The sequence below is a fragment of the Bombina bombina genome, chromosome 5 (genome assembly GCF_027579735.1).
Source record: "Bombina bombina isolate aBomBom1 chromosome 5, aBomBom1.pri, whole genome shotgun sequence".
Classification (NCBI taxonomy): Eukaryota; Metazoa; Chordata; class Amphibia; order Anura; family Bombinatoridae; genus Bombina; species Bombina bombina.
The window spans coordinates 56,438,618-56,455,622 of NC_069503.1; the positions used below are offsets into that span (position 1 = coordinate 56,438,618).

General features: G+C 36.0%; 1 protein-coding gene across 1 annotated transcript in view; it reads left to right on the top strand.

Moving 5' to 3' along the window:
• The first annotated feature begins 1,142 nt into the window (after positions 1-1,142).
• LOC128659841 (zinc finger protein 850-like) overlaps positions 1,143-17,005 on the top strand; it is a 247,671-nt gene continuing 231,808 nt past the window's right edge. The window contains exon 1 of the mRNA XM_053713416.1: positions 1,143-1,258. The gene's annotated coding sequence lies outside the window, so the exon portion shown is untranslated. The remainder of the gene's footprint in view (positions 1,259-17,005) is intronic.

A 17,005-nucleotide genomic window follows, 5' to 3' on the forward strand; every position in this document is an offset into this window, starting at 1 on the left:
CCCCCCCCTTCCCCCTCCTCCCCTCCTTTAACTTATTTCCTCTCCTACTTTTCCCCCTCTTTAGAAATATCCTTCATTTCTTTACGGTCACACGGCTACGCTGATTATATTGCCTCTAATTTATTTTATCATCAGTGACAGTAATTTGTATTTATATTTTACTTTGACTGCATTCCACAAATGTTATGTGCTAATGTTATTCATGTTGTGTTCATTTTTGAAAAATTCAATAAAAACAATTTAATTAAAAAAAATAACTGTTTGCTGTTTGTAATTTATTTCCATTATCAAATCATACACAACATTTTAAATTACCTGTTATGAGGGACTGGCTCCTACTTAGCATATGCAGGAGTTCACATTATATAAAAATATGTGTCTGTTATTGGCTGATAGCTGTCACATGGTACAGGTGCAGAACTACATTTATCAGAAAACAATTTACTATGACTTTAAAAAGAGAAGTAGGTTTTATTGCATTGTATTTTTATTATGCATTTGTTGATTTTGTAATTCTATATGTTATGGTCCTTTTAAATGGACTGAATTTGCCAAAAGAACATCTCATTATATTATCACTCCTTGTAAACAAAAAAAAACTTTCTTTTCTTAACTCTATCCAAGATAGCAATTGAAATGAACATTGTAGTGCATATCTTGCAGTGTGATTTAAGACAACTCAGTATTGACCAAGATAAGTTAAAGGACTGGGGATGGAGCACATGACAAAATGTCTGACAGTGAGAATTAGTAGGAAGTACAATACCAATACTGCAGTATCCGGTTTAACTTATATTTAAACAACTGATTTTAAACATTTCTTTCAGGAGAAAATATTGTTTCATATAAATGATAGAAAACAAAAATTATAATATATTTGTAAATTTGTGATATGGCCCCACTTAAATAGATTTTCTACCATTATGTTGTATAGATCTGGGAAGATTAATATTTAAGGGGCAATTATAACACCCACATAGTTTACTGTACTAAATGCTTGTGGTAAATCATCATCACATATGTAATAACCTAATCTGCATCACATGAATTGTTATGTGTGCCTTTAATTATACCATACGTACAGTTATTCAGAACCATTATTTATTATTATCTGTCTAAACCATTTAATATACTTTTTACAGACACTGCCAGAACACTGAGAGATATCCGGTATTGATGTAACTGGAGTGAATAAGGGAATCTTCTTTCTGAGCACAGACATTGGAGCCTGTTATCAGCATGAGTTCATATGGGTTAGGTGAGTAAAATAGATATTATGCTGACTTTAATTACTGGGAAAATAGAACAGATCACTCATTAAACAAATATAAACTATTATGTTTATATCTGCATCTTTAAGAACATTTGTGTCAGTGACATTATAAAGAAGGAGCAACATCCATTGGGCTGAGGAGGAGGGAAAAAAATACTACTCCCCCCTCTGTTCTTTTAGACAGATCATGTCCAACAACTGCCTAACCTCACCCTCTGACCTGGTTCATTACTTAGAACACCTGCAACTCTACCTTCCTCTGCCCTGATCTCGCTCATAGAACACCAATAACTGCACTTATGCCTGTGTTGTTCCTATGTGTGTAACACCCACAACTCAGTAATTTAGTTTACGATGATGTAGTAATGTTTACATTCTATGTCATCCTTTTTTAATTTGTGATTTACAGGTAAATATGTTTAAAAATACAAAACGGAAGGCATTTTTGGGTATAAAAAATGTTTTTTTTTTATGAGATGGATTATATTATAAAGAATAAACAGTCTTATTTTTCTTTTATTCCATTTCTTTTTATGTAGACAAACACTTGAATAGTTCATATCCATCCTTCACTACAGAAAGCATCAGAATGATACCACAAACTCCAAAAATCTTAGACAACAATGACTATTCACAAACATGGGGGATATCACAAACGATATTAAAAGATTGTGAATTGGCAGGAACTGGGCAGCAATCATTATGTACAGAGAGTAATTTAGTAATCAAGCAAGAGGAAAACATTTATGAGTTATCTAGTGAAATTATTATCCCAGATGATAAATCACACACATTTACTGAGTTTTCAAAACATATTAAAGAAGGGAAAAGTCCACAGTCTAACCAAAGGATTTATACAAAAGAGAAACCTTTCAAATGTACAGAATGTGAGAAAAGCTTTAGATGTAAGTCTCATCTACTAGAACACAACAAAATTCACACAGGTGAGAAACCACACACATGTACTGAGTGCGGCAAATGTTTTATACGAATGGGTAATCTGAAAACTCATAAAAAGATTCACACAGGAGTAAAGCCTTTCACATGTACAGAGTGTGGAAAAAGTTTTATACAAAAGAGTGAATTGAAAAGTCATGAAAGAATTCACACAGGAGAAAAGCCTTTTGCATGTACAGAGTGTGGAAAAAGTTTTACAGAAAAAAGTAATCTGAAAACTCATGAAAGGATTCACACAGGGGAAAAACCTTTCACATGTACAGAGTGTGGAAAAAGTTTTACAGAAAAACGTCATCTGAAAACTCATGAAATGATTCACACAGGAGAAAAGCCTTTCTCATGTACAGAGTGTGGAAAAAGTTTTACAGAAAAACGTCATCTGAAAACTCATGAAATGATTCACACAGGAGAAAAGCCTTTCTCATGTACAGAGTGTGTAAAATGTTTTACAAAAAAACGTCATCTGAAAACTCATGAAATGATTCACACAGGAGAAAAGCCTTTCTCATGTACAGAGTGTGGAAAATGTTTTACAGAAAAAAGTAATCTGAAAAGTCATGAAAGGATTCACACAGGAGAATTTTTCTCATGTACAGAGTGTGGAAAATGTTTTACAGAAAAGAGTGATCTGAAAAGGCATGAAAGGAGTCACACAGGTGAAAAGCCTTTCACATGTACAGAGTGTGGAAAAAGTTTTACACAAATAACACATCTGAAAATTCATGAAAGGATTCACACAGGAGAAAAGCCTTTCACATGTACAGAGTGTGGAAAATGTTTTACAGAAAAGAGTAATCTGAAAAGGCATGAAATGTTTCACACAGGGGAAAAGCCTTTCACATGTACAGTGTGTGGAAAAAGGTTTACACAAAAGTGTGATCTGAAAAAGCATGAACTGAGTCACACAGGAGAAAAGCCGTTCACATGTACAGAGTGTGGAAAAAGTTTTACACAAATAAAAAGTCTGAAAACTCATGAAAGGATTCACACGGAGAAAAGCCGTTCACATGTACAGAGTGTGGAAAATGTTTTACACTTATGAATAATCTGAAAACTCATGAAAGGATTCACAAGGGAAGAAACATTTCACATGTTTAGAAAGTGGAAAAAAAGGTTTTTTATTGAAATCAGGTATCAAAAAAACTCCAAATATTTACACACAAATAAACTTTATATACACATTGTACAAACCTTTTTACAAGTATCCTAAAGAGGACAAACTCTCTAAATAGAAGCATCAAAAAGGATCCTATTATAAATAATACTTTCTAATCCCAGTTATAAAAGCCCCAGACTGGAAGTGCTCTCCTGCTGTTTTTTGTTCCTCTATATATGTGCACCTCAGTTTCTCTCATATCAATGTGATAGAATCCAAACACCACACAGGAATATACAGATCTGTCCTCATACTGACCAGTTTACACAACCATTCACCACCAAAGCACCCCCAGTGTTGTTTATTAATATGCCAGTGTTAGGAGTTGTACGTTTGTTTTACATAGGGGAGGAAATAATTATATTTACAGAATAAAGGAGTCTTTATATGAAGAGTGTTAGAGAATTATATAAACAAGAACATCAGTCTCAAATGATTGACATCTGGGAGATATATTTAATGTGCACATCATGTGGATAAACCTTTTCTTATAGCAATAGATGCTTAGCATTGTACATGTTATATACCAGAGGAATTACTGAGGGGAAACTGATTTTATTTCATGAGACACAATATCAGTAACCAGTACATACGTGATCATAATCAGTTTAATTTAAATGGCTACTATAACCTACATGTATACTGGGTATGTAATATGTGTGTCATGTGATCATAATCAGTTTAATTTAAATGGCTACTATAACCTACATGTATACTGGGTATGTAATATGTGTGTCATGCTCTGTAACTTGATATTATGTCTGTTAGATGTTTTCATGTTAGAAGCCACAAGAACTGATAATAGCACATACTGTATATATAAAGGGAACATTATATGTCTGATAAATCCCTTTGTATCAAGAGCATACGTCCTAGATATATTTATACCATTGTGTGCATATATCATGTAATGCTGCTTTTTACTATATAATGATATACAATGTTTTTTTTATGCAAATAAAAAGTGATTATAATCCAGACCAGTATTTTGTGGCTTTTTTTTGTATTATTAAAAACACAATGTGACGAACCAAGGTTAATCAACCCTGCGCCAGTCACTTATTTGGCACAGAAAGGGTTTTCCAGACCCCTTTTCTGTCACCAACAGGTCACAATCTAGCCACACCAGGCAAGCTTGTGATTCAGTTTAGTGGGTGCAAGAGTTAACCGCACTCTTTTAATCTGTACTAGACGTAAGAGAAATGCCCAACACTCCCTTTTAATGCCACCCACAATAAACTATCAATCCTATAGCTCAAAATACTGCCACCACTCAAGATTTATTAAAGGGAAAATCATAAGGAAAAACCCAGACTTTACACATCAACTCTAGAAATACAATTTAGTAGAAAATAACCTAAATTATACAGTTCTAATATTCCAGTCTCTTTCAGTAACGTGGTTCAATTATTAGACAAAGGCCAAACTTAATAAAGGAATTATTTATTATGCCAAAAATATTATGCACAATGCATTATTAATAAAAAGTTGTTACAAATAAAAAAAACAGTGTTTTAAAATAAAAAGGAGAAAAATAACAGACCTAATACTTCACTAGCTTATGAGTCTGCGCCCGGGGATGGCATGAAAATGATGGCTCCTTACTTCTGTACAGCAGCTCCCCTTGTAAGAATGACAATCCTATTGTTGAGAAATAAGATTCTTAAACCTACTTTTCAGAGATCATGTTGCTTAACCCAACCCTCCTGGGCGGGCTAAGAAACCCCCCTGTCTTTACAGCCTTGAATAGACTAATTTCTTTCCTGAAATTATACAATCCAGTATATTTTCTGCTAGGTAAGAAATTTCTATATTTACATATCTAGAACCTTTTAGTTTTATTGTGAGACTCGGTTTGATATCAAATATGCCATAGGTTGTCATATTTACCTGCCTTTAAGGTTATAACACTTTTAACCCACATATGTACATAATATACCAATGTCCTGTCAGTGACCTGGACAGTTTTTGTAATGAAGGGCCTGTTTTGCATCATGCATTCTATTGACAGCTTAAGCCATAAACCTTATCCTGTGTATCTCTGGGATGAAGAGCTCGAGTGGTTTTATGACTCAGTGCATACACAATAACATTTAGTGGGCTAATCAGGGGGCTTCTGGCACTTCAAAGAAAATACAAACACAATTCTTCTTGAAAACAAATAACTGTTTTGAGTGCAAGCTACACCAAGTTAACTCCTTAGCAGCTGAATCCTGAGATATTTGTGACACACAATATCACAGAATAATTAGGAAAACATCATCAAATACAGAAGCAAATCTGACAGTGAAAGTTAAACGCTGATAATTCAGATAGAGCAGCAATTTTACCTAACTTTCCAATTCCTTTCTATTATCTAATTTGCTTTGTACTTTTGGTATCCTTTGTTAAAGAGTAAACATAGGAGGCTGATATTATATGAGCTTAAAGGGACATGAAACCCAAAAATGTTCTATTATGATTCAGATAGAGAATACAATTTTAAACAACTTTCTAATTTACTTCTATTATCTAATTTGTTTCATTCTCTTGGTATCATTTGTTGAAGGAGCAGCAATGCACTACTGGTTTCAAACTGAACACATGGGTGAGCCTATGACAATCTGTATAAATATGCAGCAACCAATCAGCAGCTAGAAATGCTCCTGAGCTTTCCTAGATAACATTTCAGCAAAGGATAACAAGGGAAGGAAGCAAATTAAATAAAAGTAGTAAATTGGAAAGTTGTTTAAAATTGTATTCTTTATCTGAATCGTGAAAGAAAATTTTGGGTTTCATGTCCCTTTAAGGGCAAGCACGTGTATTTAGCACTCTGTGCAGCAGTGTTTGTAACTATGTATATCATTGCTATAAATGTTCTTGCAAACTGCTGTCTGAAGATACATGCACGCTCCTGAGTTCACCTAGTATTACACTTTAAAAAAGGATACTAAGAGAACTAAGCACAAATTATAATATAAATAAATTGGAAAATTGTTTGAAATATCATGTTCTATCCAATCCATTTAAGTTTAATTTTGCCTTTTCTGTCCCTTTAACAGTACATAAAACAATATCAAATTAACCCCCGACCTACACCAACCCAGATTATTAATCACCAGCAAGACTTTTTATACACAGACATTTTATGTACCTTAAATCATACTTAAAGGGATAGAACATTACACTTTCATGATTCAGATAGAATGTGTAATTTTAATTTCACTTCTGCTATCAAGAGCTGTCTGGTGGCTACACACATGTGCCTCTTGTCATTGGCTCACCAGATATGCTCAGCTAGCTCCCAGTATTACATTGCTGCTCTATAGCTGACTTTGCAGGAGTTAAATACATAGTTATAAACAATCAGTGGTACAATAATAAACTGATCTAACATATTAAAATATTTTTGCCCCTTTATAGCCCTTAAATTAAAAGCAGAGAGTTATATCTAGATAATCTAGATAATCAATATCTTGTTAGATTTGTCACAATGTTATCTTCATTAAACAAGGATTCACAACAAGATAGCACAAAGCTAGCTCTGATTAAAGGGACAGTAAACACCTTGAGACTGTAATATAAACTGACTAATTATTCATAGGAAAACAACTTAACCATATACTTAAATTGTCTAATAGTATTGTTATATCAGCTGTGTGCCGGGATATTATCTGTGTGTCACAGACGTACAGTGACTAATAATGCAATAAACACATAGAAATAACTTCACTGACTCACTATTTAATGTCTAATAGTATTGTTATACCATCTGTGTGCCAGAATATTATCTGTGTGTCACAAACGTACAGTGACTAATAATGCAATAAACACATAGAAATAACTTCACTGACTCACTATTTAATGTCTAATAGTATTGTTATATCAGCTGTGTGCCGGGTTATTATCTGTGTGTCACAAACGTACAGTGACTAATAATGCAATTAACACATAGAAATAACGTCACTGACTCACTATTAATGTCTAATAGTATTGTTATATCAGCGGGTGTGCTGGGATGTTATCTGTGTGTCACAGACGTACAGTGACTAATAATGCAATAAACACATAGAAATAACTTCACCCACTCACTATTTAATGTCCAATAGTATTATTATATCAGCTGTGTGCCGGGCTATTATCTGTGTGTCGCAAACGTACAGTGACTAATAATGCAATAAAAACATAGAAATAACTTCACCCACTCACTATTTAATGTCTAATAGTATTGTTATATCAGCTGTGTGCCGGGATATTATCTGTGTGTAACAAACGTACAGTGACTAATAATGCAATAAACACATAGAAATAACTTCACTGACTCACTATTTAATGTCTAATAGTATTGTTATATCAAATGTGTGCCGGGATATTATCTGTGTGTCACAGACGTAGACAGTGACTAATAATGCAATAAACACATAGAAATAACTTCACTCACTATTTAATGTCTAATAGCATTGTTATATCAGCTATGTGCCGGGATATTATCTGTGTGTCACAGACGTACAGTGACTAATAATGCAATAAACACATAGAAATAACTTCAGTCACTATTTAATGTCTAATAGTATTGTTATATCAGCTGTGTGCCGGGATATTATCTGTGTGTCACAGACGTACAGTGACTAATAATGCAATAAACACATATAAATAACTTCACTTACTCACTATTTAATGTCTAATAGTATTGTTATATCAGCTGTGTGCCAGGATATTATCTGTGTGTCACAGACGTAGACAGTGACTAATAATGCAATAAACACATAGAAATAACTTCACTCACTATTTAATGTCTAATAGTATTGTTATATCAGCTGTGTGCCGGGATATTATCTGTGTTTCACAGACATACAGTGACTAATAATGCAATAAACACATAGAGGTAACTTCACTGACTCACTATTTAATGTCTAATAGTATTGTTATATCAGCTGTGTGCCGGGATATTATCTGTGTGTCACAGACATACAGTGACTAATAATGCAATAAACAGAAATAACTTCACTCACTCACTATTTAATGTCTAATAGTATTGTTATATCAGCTGTGTGCCGGGATATTATCTGTGTGTCACAGACGTACAGTGACTAATAATGCAATAAACACACAGAAATAACTTCACTGACTCACTATTTAATGTCTAATAGTATTGTTATATCAGCTGTGTGCCGGGATATTATCTGTGTGTCACAGACGTACAGTGACTAATAATGCAATAAACACATAGAAATAACTTCACTCACTATTTAATGTCTAATAGTATTGTTATATCAGCTGTGTGCCGGGATATTATCTGTGTGTCACAGATGTACAGTGACTAATAATGCAATAAACACACAGAAATAACTTCACTGACTCACTATTTAATGTCTAATAGTATTGTTATATCAGCTGTGTGCCGGGATATTATCTGTGTGTCACAGACGTACAGTGACTAATTATGCAATAAACACATAGAGGTAACTTCACTCACTCACTATTCCCTTTTGCCTCTGGTTGAATTATAGATCCGTATGCAGAAAGAGAGTCCCACTCGCTTGTGCTACTGGTCACTTCCGGTCATGGCGAGTTTCCTGTGTAGCTTTAGGTTACCTCCAGCAGCTGCACGCCAACACTTCAGTGGTGCAAAGGGTCCCCACTGTTCTAGTGATTCCTCTTTTCACTTCATATAAACTGTAATAAACAAACAGCAGGGAACAGTCCTATGGATTAAGGCGCTTTATTAGAAAGATGCAGCATTATCGTGACCTCTTATTGTGACCTCATCAGAGATGTCTGACAAAGTGCTTGATGAGCGAAATGCGTAAGAATGGTCCTGATAATGCTGCCTTCTTTATAATAAAGTAGCTGTAATCCATAGGACTGTTCTAAGTCATTTGCTTTATTTATTACATTTACCTTTATTACTTATTTTCCCCATTTTTCTGTAATTTAAGTCTCAGAATGTTGTATTTTTCAGTCCTGAAAACTAAAAGTGCACATAGCGGCATCACATATCTGCCAACAGTGGCTTCTATTTGATCCAGGAGTTATATCTTACTGTAAGGTATAATATAAATTTGTTATGAATACTTTCCTTTCCTTACCTGCATCATCTTTTCAGTCCATAGAAAAAGAGGTTTGGTATTGCAATCGCTATGTATACTATATCTGTAAGTGTTTGTTTAGATATAAATATTCTGTTTTATTTATAAATAATATTCGGCTAGATTACGAGTTTTGCGTTATGAGTAAAAAAGCAGCATTATGGGTTATAACGCTGCTTTTTTTGCTACCGCTGCTATTACGAGTGTTGTAGGTACAGCTGTACCGCACACTTTTTTGGCCTTAACCCAAATTAACTTACGCAATTTGCATAAAGTCTTTTTTCAATGGGACTTACATAGCGCCGATATTACAAGCTTTATCTGGGAGGCCAAAAAGTGAGCGGTACAGCCTATCCCGCAAGATTCGTAACGCAATCTAAAGTTCAGTAGTTATGAGTTTTAAACTACAAAGCTGTAGCATAAAACTCATAACTAAAGTGCTAAAAAGTACACTAACACCCATAAACTACCTATTAATCCCTAATCCGAGGTCCTCCCGTATCGCAAACACTGAAATAAAATTATTATCCCCTAATTTACTGCTCCGGACATTGCCTCCACTAGAATAAAACATATTAACCCCTAAACCCGCCGCACTTCCGCGTCGCAAATGCTAGTTACATATTATTAACCCCTAATCTGCCGCCACCTACCTACTTTATTAACCCCTTATCTGCCGCTCTGGATATCGCCGCCACTATAATAAACATATTAACCCCCAAACCTAACCCTAAATCTAACCCTAACACCCCCTAACTTAAATATTATTAAAGTTAATCTAAATAAAACCTACTATTAATACTAAATAATTCCTATTTAAAACTAAATACTTGTCTGTAAAAATAACCCTAAGCTAGCTACAATATAACTAATAGTTACATTGTAGCTAGCTTAGGGTTTACTTTTATTTTACAGGCAAGTTTGTATTTATTTTAACTAGGTAGCATAGTTACTAAATAGTTATTAACTATTATACTAACTACCTAGCTAAAATAAATACAAATTGACCTGTAAAATAAAAACAAATGAACAGTGGCACTCCTTAGGCTTTTCCTCTGTTAGTAATTTCAATGATAAAGTGAATTTATGAATTTTACAATAATAGGAGGAAATGGTGCTTGTGCACAAATATAAATGTAAACACAAAGGAAGAATGATATAAAGGATATCAGACTTCCAAAGCATGCACTAGCAGCACTCTGGGCCTTAACTAAGGAACGGAATTTCCCAACAGGATATTAAAATATAACCTTTATTGATTTTGAAGTTAAAAAACCAAATTTGTTTGGTTAATCCACACACAATTAAAATACACTCCAGTACCGAAATCTGTGTAATAAATTATACGTTAGATCACTAAGTCTAGTAGTTCGGCCTCTATATGTTCACCGTAGTGAGTGATCTAAATAATCAAATAGATTAAATTAATAGGTAGTGATTACCAAAACTAGTGTAGCCTATGGTATAGAGCTAATATATGAATTCCTATCTGGGTGGTCTGATGTCAGCTCCAATATGATTCACCTATCACCGTTGTATCAAGGGTTCAATAGATGATATGAGTATTGTAAGTGCTTCACATTAATGATGATGTTCAGAAAATGTGGATAACAGTGAATTCGATATTCTTGGAAAAACCAAGTCTGCCACAACCCGGATTATAGATTTAGTCAATTATTCTGTATGAATGGCAATGTGTGCATTACTGGTGCCAGTTTGCTCGAGAAGTAGGACCAATGCCCCTCAATCATAAATTGAACACGTTTGTATTCACAAATTATACGAGCAGCATACTGTAATACAGTATTACTAAGATTGTGTAATTACTGTTACTTATTTCTCAGGAAGAACATGTGTTGTGGTTATCTAAAGATTAACATAGGTTCATAGTTTATTAGGCACACATTCATCCAGGTTCGAGTAATCTCTTTATTAGGATAGGCTCGGTCCGGTGCAGCCTAGACCATAGATATACTGAATTCAATAGTGTTGAAAATATTAAGTAATTCTACTTCTATCCGTGAATCATACGGGTTATCAAGCAGTTGTTTCAAAACTGATATTAGTAATAAAGTTCAGTCTAGCACTACCCAGATCCAGTAATTAATATTACTTAGTATTAGCAGATGCTGTGGTTAAAAAATGATCTAGCTCATATATATTGGTCATTTTCCATTGGCACACACTCCTTAAGAAACTAGGTTAGTGATTGTGTTAAATCTAGCATGAACCAAATGATTGGTAAATAGTTGATATCATTCAATTTATAGTAACAGCGTAATATACTGGACTAGTAGTTAAATAAAGTCTGGCACAACCCAGGCTAAGTACATAATTGTTATCACTAAATTCATAAGATGAACTCGTCAACGAATATAATGGCTCAGGTTAGGCGCCGTATAGCACAGCGGGTGCTGCAATCCTAAAGTAAAGTAAAATTACTTGTATTAATTTAATCTATTTGATTATTTAGATCACTCACTACGGTGAACATATAGAGGCCGAACTACTAGACTTAGTGATCTAACGTATAATTTATTACACAGATTTCGGTACTGGAGTGTATTTTAATTGTGTGTGGATTAACCAAACAAATTTGGTTTTTTAAACTTTAAAATCAATAAAGGTTATATTTTAATATCCTGTTGGGAAATTTCCGTTTCCTTAGTTAAGGCCCAGAGTGCTGCTAGTGTATGACCTGTAAAATAAACCTAACCTGAGTTACACTAACACCTAACATTATACTACAATTAAATTAATTACATTAATTAAATACAATTACCTAAATTACAAAAAAAAACAACTAAATTACACAAAATAAAAAACATTATCATATATTTAAACTAATTACACCTAATCTAATAGCCCTATCAAAATAAAAAAGCCCCCCCAAAATAACCCCCCCTATTGACGAATATTACAGCGATTGTTTTACATTTACATATTTGTACTAGAGAGTTAATTCCTGATATGTTAGAGGCCACAATCGTACCCAGATCATGATGATAATTTAGGAACACTTATTTTAGTTTATAAAATTGCCACAGTAATTCTTATATTACATATTCTTTTTCTATACAAAGTCTCCTTCTTAATGAGAAATATAAACGAAGGGTTAAAATGCTGAGAATCCACCCCTCAGAGGGAGATTCCAGGTGTATGTTATTTTCTAATTTGCATTGATTGGTAAGGTTGGTATATATTAGGGCTATAATCAGTTTGTTTTATATGCCTAATGAAACAGGGTTAGTGCTGAGAAACCTTCTACTACTTTTTAACCTACTTTGGAACCTTTGCTGAGTGCCATATTTTTACCACCTACCAATCATCACCACTCGGACCGGCTCTACTTATTGTGGAGGTCTCTGTGGGTCATTTGTTGCTTGCCTGAGTCCTGAGTTCTGTGGAGCTTCTCCTGTTGGCAATCCATACCAGCTCTAGGATATTAGAGCCAAAGTGTTCCTGTATACACGGTGAAGAATCCAGCAAGCTGGATTGCTTTTGATTTCCCAGTATGCGCCTAATAGCAATGTTTGAGTGCTTCACTAAAATGTGAGTAACCTGTTGTGGGTGAATATAAGCTGTTTTACCTGCTAAACTGGTACACACAAGCACCTCTCTTTTTTTCCCCTATCTTCTTACACTAACAGCCAATAGAATGCAAGCTCAATCCTATTGGCTGATTGCATCAGCCAATAGGAATTTTTCACCTTTAATTCCGATTGGCTGATAGAATTCTATCAGCCAATTGGAATTCAAGGGATGCCATCTTGGATGACATCCCTTAAAGGAACCTTCATCTCGTCGTTAGCCGTCAGAAGAAGAGGATTCTCTGTGCCGGATGTCTTGAAGAAGGAGCCGCTCCGCACAGAATGGATGAAGATAGAAGATGCCGTCTGGATGAAGACTTCTGCCCGTCTGGAGGACCCCTTCTGCCGGCTTGGATGAAGACTTCTCCCTGCTTCATTGAGGACTTCTTGCCGCTTGGATGAAGACTTCTCCCGGCTTCGTTGAGGATGGATGTCCGGTCTACAAAACTGTAAGTGGATCTTTGGAGGTTAGTGTTAGTTTTTTTTAAGGGTTTATTGGGTGGGTTTTATTTTTAAATTAGGGCTTTTGGGCACAGAAAAAGAGCAAATGCCCATCCAAATGCCATTTTCAGGGCAGTGGGGAGCTTAGGTTTTTTAGTTAGAATTTTCTCCAACATTGGTGTGTCCGGCTCCACGGCGTCTTCCTTACTTGTGGGATATTCTCTTCCCCAAAAGGAAATGGCAAAGAGTCCCAGCAAAGCTGGTCACATGGTCCCTCCTAGGCTCCGCCCACCCCAGTCATTCTCTTTGCCGTTGCACAGGCAACATCTCCACGGAGATGGTTAAGAGTTTTTTTTGGTGTTTAAATGTAGTTTTTATTCTTCTATCAAGTGTTTGTTATTTTAAAATAGTGCTGGTATGTACTATTTACTCTGAAACAGAAAAGGATGAAGATTTCTGTTTGTAAGAGGAAGATGATTTTAGCAGACAGTAACTAAAATCGATTACTGTTTCCACATAGGACTGTTGAGATGAAGTAACTTCAGTTGGGGGAAACAGTTAGCAGACTTTTCTGCTTAAGGTATGACTAGCCATATTTCTAACAAGACTGTGTAATGCTGGAAGGCTGTCATTTCCCCTCATGGGGACCGGTAAGCCATTTTCTTAGTCAAAAACAAACAGAATAAAGGGCTTATTATGGGCTAAAAAACTGGTTGACATTTTTATGGGCTAAATCGATTGCTTTATTTGTGCATATTATTCAGATTTAGGCAAACAATTGGCATTATAATCTTGGGGAACGTTTATAAAACGGCAAGGCACTGTATTGGACACCTTTTTCAGTCCAGGGGGCCTTTCTAGTCATAGACTGAGCCTCATTTTCGCGCCATTAATGCGCAGTTGTTTTTGAGAGCAGGGCATGCAGATGCATGTGTGAGGATCTAAGAATCTCTGAAAAAGCTTTTAGAAGGCGTCATTTGGTATCGTATTCCCTCAGGGCTTGGTTGGGTCTTAGCAAAGACTATATCTGGGACTGTATAGGGGTTTAAATTGAAAAAACGGCTCCGGTTCCGTTATTTTAAGGGTTAAAGCTCTGAAATTTGGTGTGCAATACTTTTAAGGCTTTAAGACACTGTGGTGAAATTTTTGAACAATTCCTTCATACTTTTTCACATATTCAGTAATAAAGTGTTTTCTGTTTGAAATTTAAAGTGACAGTAACGGTTTTATTTTAAAACGTTTTTTGTGCTTTGTTGACAAGTTTAAGCCTGTTTAACATGTCTGTACCTTCAGATAAGCTATGTTCTATATGTATGAAAGCCAATGTGTCTCCCCTTTTAAATTTATGTGATAATTGTGCATAGCGTCCAAACAAAGTAAGGACAGTACTGCCACAAATAATGATATTGCCCAAGATGATTCCTCAAATGAGGGGAGTAAACATGATACTACATCATCTCCTACTGTGTCTACACCAGTTTTGCCCATGCAGGAGGCCCCTAGTACATCTAGTGCGCCAATACTTATTACCATGCAACAATTAACGGCTGTAATGGATAACTCCATAGCAAATCTTTTATCCAAAATGCCTACTTATCAGAGAAAGCGCGATTGCTCTGTTTTGAACACTGAAGAGCAAGAGGACGCTGATGATAATTGTTCTGTCATACCTCACACCAATCTGAAGGGGCCATGAGGGAGGTTTTGTCTGAGGGAGAAATTTCAGATTCAGGAAAAATTTCTCATCAAGCTGAACCTGATGTTGTGACATTTAAATTTAGATTAGAACATCTCCGCGCACTGCTTAAGGAGGTGTTATCTACTCTGGATGATTGTGACAATTTGGTCATTCCAGAGAAATATGCCAAGATGGACAGGTTCCTAGAGGTTCCGGTGCCCCCCGACGCTTTTTCCTATACCCAAGCGGGTGGCGGACATAGTAAATAAGAGTGGGAAAAGCCCGGCATACCTTTTGTTCCTCCCCCTATATTTAAGAAATTATTTCCTATGGTCGACCCCAGAAAGGACTTATGGCAGACAGTCCCCAAGGTCGAGGGGGCAGTTTCTACTCTAAACAAACGCACTACTATTCCTATTGAAGATAGTTGTGCTTTCAAAGATCCTATGGATAAAAAATTGGAAGGTTTGCTTAAAAAGATTTTTGTACAGCAAGGCTACCTTCTACAACCAATTTCATGCATTGTTCCTGTCACTACGGCAGCGTGGTTCTGGTTCGACGAACTAGAAAAGTCGCTCAGTAGAGAAACTCCATATGAGGAGGTTATGGACAGAGTTCACGCACTTAAATTGGCTAACTCTTTTATTTTAGATGCCGCTTTGCAATTAGCAAAATTAGCGGCGAAAAATTCAGGGTTTGCTATCGTGGCGCGCAGAGCGCTTTGGCTAAAGTCTTGGTCAGCGGATGTGTCACCCAAGACAAAATTGCTTAACATTCCTTTCAAAGGTAAAACTTTATTTGGACCTGATTTGAAAGAGATTATTTCAGACATCACTGGGGGAAAGGGCCACGCCCTTCCACGGGATAGGTCTTTTAAAGCTAAAAATAAGCCTAATTTTTGTCCCTTTCGCAGAAATGGACCAGCCTCTAATTCTGCATCCTCTAAGCAAGAGGGTAATGCCTCACAACCCAAACCAGCCTGGAAACCAATGCAAGGCTGGAAACAAGGGTAAGCAGGCCAAGAAGCCTGCCACTGCTAACAAAACAGCTTGAAGGAGTAGCCCCCGATCCGGGACCGGATCTGGTGGGGGGCAGACTCTCTCTCTTTGCTCAGGCTTGGGCAAGAGATGTTCAGGATCCTTGGGCGCTAGAAATAGTTTCTCAAGGTTATCTCCTGGAATTCAAGGAACTACCCCCAAGGGGAAGGTTCCACAAGTCTCACTTATCCTCAAACCAAATAAAGAGACAGGCATTCTTACATTGTGTAGAAGACCTGTTAAAGATGGGAGTGATACACCCAGTTCCAATAAAGAACAAGGAATGGGATTTTATTCCAATCTGTTCGTAGTTCCCAAAAAAGAGGGAACGTTCAGACCAATTTTGGATTTGAAGATCCTAAACAAATTTCTCAGGGTACCATCGTTCAAAATGGAAACTATTCGAACGATTCTACCCACCATCCAGGAAAGTCAATTTATGACTACCGTAGATCTAAAGGATGCGTACCTACATATCCCTATCCACAAGGAACATCATCAGTTCCTAAGGTTCGCTTTTCTGGACAAACATTACCAGTTTTGTGGGCTCTTCCATTCGGATTAGCCACTGCTCCAAGGATTTTCACAAAGGTGCTAGGGTCCCTTCTAGCGGTTCTAAGACCAAGGGGCATTGCAGTAGTACCTTACTTGGATGACATTCTAATACAAGAGTCGTCCCTGTCAAAGGCAAAGGCTCATACGGACATCGTTCTAGCCTTTCTCACATCTCACGGATGGAAGGTGAACAAAGAAAAGAGTTCTCTGTCCCCTTCAACAAGAGTTCCCTTCTTGGGAACAATAATAG